Source organism: Miniopterus natalensis, chromosome 19, assembly GCF_054644295.1.
Source record: "Miniopterus natalensis isolate mMinNat1 chromosome 19, mMinNat1.hap1, whole genome shotgun sequence".
NCBI lineage: Eukaryota > Metazoa > Chordata > Mammalia > Chiroptera > Miniopteridae > Miniopterus > Miniopterus natalensis.
The window spans coordinates 34,518,574-34,527,209 of record NC_142099.1 but is presented as its reverse complement, the minus strand read 5'-3'; the positions used below and the strand labels follow the sequence as shown (position 1 = coordinate 34,527,209).

The window sequence follows — 8,636 nt, the reverse complement described above, 5'->3', positions numbered from 1 at the left end:
ATCCCCATCTTGCTTTATTCCACCTTCCTGTAATCTTCCTTATGTTTCTTTTTAAATTTCAAACGCATACAAGGAGCTGTTACTCTCTGGGGCATTTGTAATATTGCTCCCCAGCATATGGCATAAAATAAACTTATAAAATTTTCTACAGGTTTAGATTTTTTTTGTCGACACTAGAAAGCAGAGAAAGAAAATACTATGTAATGTCAACATAAATATGTCCAAGCCTGTAGAGAATTTATGAAAAAAATATTTGATCCAAACAGAGAATACACCTGGAAGTGATGTCTCTACACACACTGAGATAAACGCTTCATAGAATAACAGTATTTAGTTGTTGTTTTTTAAATGTATTTTAGATTACTGAGGGAATGAAGAAAGATTACATAAAGGTGGGAGAAAACGAGGCAGGTATGAGATTACAGGATAGTTAAGAATATCTGCTCTCTTGAAGATGGTCACACTTTAGAAGGAGGGGTCTGAAAAGAAGCATTTCAAAGGTATGTTATTTTAGATTTACAGAAACACTTGACAGAGCTTGCTTAAGGCAAAGACAAGCCTATAAGGTCCCTGACAACCCCAGTCCCTGGCAACCTGAGGTCGAAACTCCCACCTTGGTACGAGCAGTCACAGAAGCAGGAACTTGGCAACCCACACGGCTGCGGGAACTTGGTAACCGACAAACCACAAAGTGACCACAAGCCCCTGCCAAACCACAAACGACGGTGAGAACACCTGTACCTGACTCCAGGAAGGACAAAAAGAACAAAAAAGATTGATTCCTTACCCATCTCCCACTCCCTACTCCCCCTCCCAGCGGCCTAAGCCCTATGAAAAGCAGCCTCTGCCTCCTCCGAGTGGTGACTGCCCATTGAGCCTCACTCCACCTGCACCCAGGTAGTTTTCAATAAATCTGTTTTTAACTCTCAGCAAGCTTCGTACATCTCTCCCTTGATAAATCCCACTAACAAAACCTTTTTCTAAAGAGGCTATACATGTGGGGTGTGACTACCACCTTGACTGCCCAGTTAGGAATTTATGATCAGATCACCCTTAGATTACATTCTGTAGAACCCCCTTTTTTGGTCCATAGTAAATCAAAATGATGGTGAACACAGCCCAAGTCAAATGTTAAAGTTGAAGTGAAATTAGAGAATATCAAGTTTTTTAATCTAATCATTTCACAATGTAGGAGACTGAGACCTAAAGTGGTAACCTATTCATTCTGGTAAGTGGTCCATTGAGGAGTTTATGCTTGCTCTCAGGATGAGACTCTCCACTCTTGTAGATATGAGAGGTCAGAGGACATAGAACAGAGGCAGGGGCCGCCACTGGAAACCAGAAAGGGGAGAGACTTGCTTGAAGAAATGCTGATGGGGAAATGAAAGGCCCTATAAAAGGCAAGTGGCTGTGGGAGGCAATGGGGTTTTTCAAATAGGGAAGTGGGCAGAAGAAAAAGTTTTTGTTGGCAGAGAAGAGGTAATAGAGGGTGAGACTGCGAGGGGTGGGGGCATGCAATCAGATTTCTGAGGAAAGTTCTCTCCCTAGGGGAGAGGTGGGAAAGCTTTTTCCTGGCAAGAGCCATTTAAATATTTATAACATCGTTCGTGGGCCATACGAAATTATCAACTTAAAAATTAGCTATGAAAAAAGCTCCTAGATTTGTTGAATTTTGAGTTCCGCCTGTGGTTGCCTTGGCAGGGCCAGAAACAATGATTTCATAGGACTATATAGCCCACAGTTGGGACGTTCCCCACCCCTGCTCTAGGGGAACAAAAATCACCCACTGAAGTGATCTTGGGAGAGTGCCGGATAAGAGCTCAGACCTGAGGATGCCTGTGGCCTGAGCATGAATGGGGCAAGAAGCAGGAGCCTGGGGCAAACCAGTGATAGAGGAAGAGCACTGGGCTCCCTCAGGATAGCCAGGGCCCACCAGTCAGCCTGGGTTTTTATTATAGAATGTTCCACACAACTCAGATTATTGCTTTGGGATTATGTATGTCTAGAGGGTTTATATGACCATTTTCTTCTCTCCCCATTACATTTTATATAAATTTCAGATTCTTGGATCTGCATCTATAAGAATTCACCACTACAAATTGTCAGGTTTCCGTCAGAGCTCATTCTTGTAACTGCACAGGAACTCCAGTTCTTTAATATCACGTTTCTTAATTCAAGCTGGCTTCGTCCAGTCTAACAGCACATGACTCACTTGTCTTCTTTCAGACAGCTCCCTCCACTTTTGTACATACTGCCCATTCAAACCCTTAATCATTAAGCCCTTAGAATATCAGAATTTGGTCAGCGTCCAATTGTCTTAAGAAAAAAACCCCTCAGGTTTGTTGACCAAGAGAACAGTTTTGGTCAAACTAAAGATAACATCTGGACCTCAATTGTGTTTCAGCCTCAAACCCAAGAAAGCAGAACAAGCCTATTGACCACAACCTCACGAAACTAGACTGAACGATTGCATGGCTGACAATAAGCTAACCGACTAACTACTCCCTACCCTGGCCCCAACCAATCAGTAGAGCCAATGACCCCAACTCCACTGAGTCATTATGACTCATGATTTTTCCTTTCTATAACCTATTCCTTAGGAGCCATCAGGGAGCCAGGTCTTAGAGCATTAGTTCACCTGTGTCTCTGGGCCTGGCACCATTTCTTTAAATAAACCTTTCCTCTTTTGCTGCAAACGCCTGTTCTCATTTTATTGGGCTTTGATGTACACAAACAAGCCCCTTTAGCCTGGTAACATCCTCCCCATCTCCCTTTTTGTTGGGGATTGAGATACTCGAGTCTTTGTGTATAAAATTGACGTACTCAGGAATTTTGGTTATTTTTCAGAAAAGGAATTGAAATGTCTTAAGCGTGAGCTTGACATTAATAAGGTTTGCATTTTATGTATCAGCTCTGAAGCAGGGTGCTAATCATGCGGAGAGGATGTGGATTGCAACGTACAGCCAAGAGGCTGTGGCAGGATCCAGATCACACACAAGAGCAGAACTATGTTGACGTAAGAAACATCCAAACTTGTAGAGAATTTTTATAAAAGTTTGAGTTAAACTGATGACATACGCTGAGGAGTAAGATCTCGGATTTTCTGGAGGACAGTTTTGCAGCTTCTTTTAAGCATTTAAAAGTAAGGGGAAGTAAGAAAGGTCACCCAGAGGTGGGAGAGAGCAAGGTGGGGACTGGGTAACAAGATCGGGTGCTCTCTGGAGGGTTTTGGTTTGTCCCTAAGGCCTGTTAACCTAGGAGCACTGAGAGAATGGTGGACGGGGCTTGCTTAAGGCCGAAGGTTATCTGCCTGGGGTATGTGTACCCACCATGACCGTCCGGGGAAAGGTTTCTGATCAGGTCATCCTGTGAGGTTACTTTCTACCGAACCCCTTTCTTTGTTCACAACTAAATGTCAATGAAGATAGAGAGGAAGAGATGGATTCTACAAATTATGGAGACAGATGATAGGGTGACACAGTGACTAGGGGAGTAAAGGAAAAGTAAGTTTCCGAAGAATGCAGGTTCCCAGGTTTCTTTTTAGACAATTGCATGGGTGGTGCCATGTCATGGGGTAGAGCTGCTGCTTATTCTCCTAGTTCCCCTGGTGGAGAATTTCCCCTAAATACTTTAAAAAACCTCACTCACGCCCCCTCCCCCAGGAAACAGAGTGAAGTTATCATTGGTGAGTACAGGAGACAACGGGGGACATATTTTGTCCCCACATCTTCTCCCCACCATCTTGAGCCCAGCTGTTCTCGGCAGTGCCAGTTCGGTCTCCTCCTCCGTGCCCCGATCCCCACAAGAGCGGGCCCTCAGGTCAGGAGGATTTGGGGTGTTCCAGCTTTTCCTGAGCTGAGTGAGTGCGTCAGTCTGCCCAGGCTGCCCTAACAAAACACCCCCGACTGGGAGGCTAGATCCAGGCATCCATTTTCTCACAGCTGTTGAGAGTGAAAGTCCAGACAATTTGGTTTCTGATGAAGGCTCTTTTCCTGCCTTGCAGAGGGCTGCCTTCTTGATACGTGCTCGCGTGACCTTTCCTCAGTGCACGAGAGAGGGAGGGAGGGGGAGGGGGAGGGAGGGGGAGGGAGGGGGAGGGAGGGGGGAGGGAGGGGGAGGGAGGGAGGGGGAGGGGGGGGAGGGAGGGAGGGGGAGGGAGAGAGGGAGAGGGAGGGGGAGGGAGGGAGAGGGAGGGAGAGGGAGGGAGGGAGGGGGAGGGGGAGGGAGGGGGAGGGAGAGAGGGAGAGGGAGGGGGAGGGAGGGGGAGGGAGAGGGAGGGGGAGGGAGGGGGAGGGAGGGGGAGGGAGAGAGGGAGAGGGAGGGGGAGGGAGGGGGAGGGAGGGGGAGGGGGAGGGAGGGGGAGGGAGAGAGGGAGAGGGAGGGGGAGGGAGGGGGAGGGAGGGGGAGGGAGGGGGAGGGGGAGGGAGGGGGAGGGAGAGAGGGGGAGGGAGGGGGAGGGAGGGAGAGGGAGAGGGAGGGAGAGGGAGAGGGAGGGAGAGGGAGGGAGGGGAAGGGAGAGGGAGGGAGAGGGAGAGGGAGGGAGAGGGAGGGAGAGGGAGAGGGAGGGAGAGGGAGGGAGGGGAAGGGAGAGGGGGGGAGGGAGAGGGAGGGGGAGGGAGGGAGGGGGAGGGAGAGGGAGGGAGGGGAAGGGAGAGGGAGGGAGGGGAAGGGAGAGGGAGGGAGGGGAAGGGAGAGGGAGGGGGAGGGAGGGGGAGGGGGAGGGAGGGGGAGGGAGGGGGAGGAAGGGAGGGGAGGGAGGGGGAGGGAGAGGGAGGGAGGGAGAGGGAGGGAGGGAGGGAGAGGGAGGGAGAGGGAGAAACCCTGCTGGGGTTCAAGCCCGCAGCCCGGGCATGTGCCCGGGCCAGGAATCCAACCGTGGTCTCCTGGATCACAGGCCAATGCTCAACTGCCGAAACAGGCCACCTGGGCCTTCGTTAGAGTTCTTAATGACATCTTAAAATCTCAGAGCAAATCTAGTCTCATGATCTGTTTTTCCAAGCCCAGCTCCGTTTCGTTTTCAGTGAATGGCTTTGCAATCCGTCCAGTACTATTAGTCTCACCCCTGAGGGTCACTCAAGTTACTGGTTTCTCTTACCTCCATTCCCCATATTTGATCAATCTCCTAATTGTGTTCATTTCACCTCTGGAAAATCTTTTTAAAGATAATAATTAATAATAATCGTTTTCACTTCCCTCATCTCCACTGCTCTCACTTTTGTATCAGCTACTATTGGGCCACCTGACTTCTTGCAATAGGATGCTAATCACTCTCCACACAGCATCATATTTTCCATCCTTTAAAAGCAGTTTTTTGGTCTTTTACAAAGTTCACTTTACAAAGTAACTCATGTACACTATTAGTTAATCTTTCACTGCTCCCAATAACTTCCCGCTTTGGGAATAAAAACAACTCTCTCCGCTTTGCATCTTTCCTGCTTTGCCCTCTAGGATTCAGTCACATGGAATTTATAATTACTTCGTAGGTCTGTGCTTTTTCCCAGGATTTCTTTGATACTTTTTACTTTTTCTATTTAGCACATTCTTTAGGTTTTAGCTCCAAACTTTTTTGGGGGAGGGCAAGGGTCTTTCAGTGTTACCCACAACTTTGTCTAAGGCTGTTGAGGAGGGAAAACAGACAGGCTGAAGCCTAGAGATAAGGGCAGGAGGGGGACCCAGACAGGGGAAAATAACCTTAGGTGGGAGCTAGACAGGAAATGAGACATCAAGGAGGCCCACGGTTGGGGAAAACAGCAGATCTTGGGTGTTCTAGTCTGGCTGGGGAGGAGGTTGTCTGTTGGTGAAAGAAGGAAGTGAGAACAGAGATACCGAGGTATAGGTTTGCTGAGAACAGGGAGAAAAGAAACATCTGCAAATGAAAAAAACTACTGCACGTTGTTTCTGCAACTTGCAGTGCTAGCTGTTCTCTCAGGAGCGGCAATCCAGACGGCAAGACCACCTGTCAAGGGCCCAGGTGGTGACCTTTCCAAAGGTGAATCTGATCCTAAGGATACCAGAGTGCTCCCAATCTGATCCTAAGGATACCAGAGTGCTCCCAATCTGAGCGCTCCTGTCTCCAGATGGTGGTCGAGTGTGGAAGTCCTGTGTCAGGAAATTACCACCTTTAAACTAGTCATAACATTTCTCTCTCTTTCTGGTGACTGGTTTATTTTCCATTTTCTCTCCTTCTTGCTTCCCTGTTTTTTCTTTTTCCTGAAACCAGCTGACCTTTTACTACCCACAGTGGTCTAGAAACACATCTTGTTCCATCTCATTCTGACCTCATCACATGTCAACCAGTCCTAAGCACAAGGTCACAGTTCTCGTTGGCTGGATGAGTTGCAAACTCATGACTGAAAGAGTAAAAACACAATAGTTTTCCTGCACACATGGTCCAAGGGGCACATCAGCAATAAGGAGTTGATAGACCTGAAGCTGCTATTTCACATCTACTTCATTAGACTAACTCGGGAGATTCAAGATCTCTAGGCAATTGCTGTTTGGATGTAACGTCTTTGTGCTCAGCTAAGGGATTCTTCACAAGGTTCTATTCCTGGGAGGCATTTTCACGCCTTTCTCAGTCTTTTTCCATTATTCCTGTCCCACCATAAAAAGCTTTATGCATTAACTTCCTGGGGGCTATTCCAGGTGTTGACTCCTCAGGATTTCTTCTGGACTGCTTTTTTGTGTGAGTTTTTAAAAAAATATCTTTCCCCAGTGGTCTACCTTCTATGGCTTAAAACCCAGAGGGACACAGTTGTCCCACTGTGTGCTTGACTCCCTTTAGACCTGATGCCTTCCTCCATTCAGTTCTTCAAAGGTCTTTGTCTATAGTCCAACAACCATTATGACCCATTTCATGAACCCTGGAAATATGTACTTGCGTTTCATCACAGGGGCTCCTTCCCACCCCGCCTCCCCCCCACCAACCTATACCGATCAAATTCTTGGCATTTATCTCTTATGCCCCCTTCCCCACCTCACCAATTTCTCTCTTCATTGTTTCTGACCAGATAGATCTTTGGCTCATTCTCACATAAAAAAAACTTTCTTCCTCCACTTTTTCATACTGCTCTAGGTTTTATATAGTTTCTCTCATTTTTTTTTTCTCATTAATTTCTCTTTCTCCCTCTTTCCAGATCCCTTTGAATTACAGGTAAGACTGGGCTGTGAGCTGTATTCTAGAGACACTGCAAGAGGCTCCTTCCAGGTAGTTTATCAAGGATCAGATTTCATGAGTTTACAAAACACGTTATGGGTGCCATCTCCAGAGGGTAAGTGTAGGGCCCAGAAAGTCTGCGATCTAATTAGTTGGTATAAAAGCTTCAAGAAAACAGTGCACAAGCTTATCAGAAACACCTGCCCCTGAATTGTCTTGGGTCTCCTCTGTGTAAGGAAGACGGATCTCCAGAGACAAGGTTGTTAGTTCAGCTGCTTCCTCTATGATTTTTCTGTATAAATCTTGTCCCTTCCCACCTTTTCCTTCAAAGTGAGGGCAAGGGAGGGTTCAAGAGAAAGAGGGGCTGCTGGGCAAAATGTTCCTACAGGAGGAAAGTCTGTGCATATTTATGTGGATAATTTGCCCCTAAGCTGTTTGTTAGAATTTTCATCTGAAATTTTTTTTAAATTATTTTTTAAAAATTAATTTTTAGAGAGAGATAGAGGAAGGGAGAGAAAGAAGAGAGAGAGAGAGATTTGTTATTCCACTTATTTATGAATTCGTTGGTTGTTTCTTGTATGTGTCCTGATCAGGGATTGAACCTGCAATCTTGGCGTATTGGGACGACACTCTATACAACCAGATGCCTGTCCAAGGCTCATCTGAATACCTTTTACGCCCTCTGCAGTGATGCCAGAGGTCTTAGTGTCTAGTAGCTCCATCTTTGGGTCTAGCCAGCTGTTTCCTTGCTTGTCATGTGTCTGGTTTCTGCGCAAAGCCCATTTGGGTGATGTGGGTGCATGGTGACCGGAAGCAGCCAGGTACTCAGTGATGTCCTTCCCGGTGTTGGTGGGATATGTTGGTGGGATATGGTATCTTTGGGTGATCCTGGATGTGGAGGCTGAGGAGGCAGCTGGCCTGTCTTGCCAGGCGAAGCACAGCAGTCTAGCAAGCAGGACACCATTCTCTACTGGGGTAAGTAAAACTGGATCTGTAAGTGTGCAAAGGTGATTCTGAGCCTAGAGGGTAGTGCAGAGGGACATTTCATGAGGCCAGACCAGGTGAGAGAGGTGTCAGGAAGAAATGGATACAAGTGATTCCAGGGATGTAGGAATAAAACATGAAAAACATTAAGATGTAAAGAATTTGGGGTGAGATGAGAACCCAACCCTGAGCAGGGATGGGAAGAGAGTAACTAAATAGGATGATTGATGGGACTCATATCTGATGCATACGTTAAGGTGGGAAAACCAACGGATGAAGTAGAATTGGCACTGGGTTTAAAATGACGTCACGCATTCCTCCAACGTCCACAGGACATTGCTTTTCCATACACTGATCCTGTTGGCGGTGACGGTGCCCCGATGCACTCAGTAGTCCTTGCATTAAGTTTAAGAAGTGCTGTTGAGGTCTTTGTACCTCTTCCTTGCTTCCCAATGTCTTATTCTCTTTTTTACCTCTTTTAGCTTTTGTCTCTTGA

At 47.0% G+C, this 8,636-nt stretch overlaps 1 pseudogene; it reads left to right on the top strand.

Annotated features, from left to right (window-relative positions):
* The first annotated feature begins 371 nt into the window (after positions 1–371).
* On the top strand, positions 372–8,636 carry LOC148090952 (T-cell surface glycoprotein CD1c3-like; annotated as a pseudogene).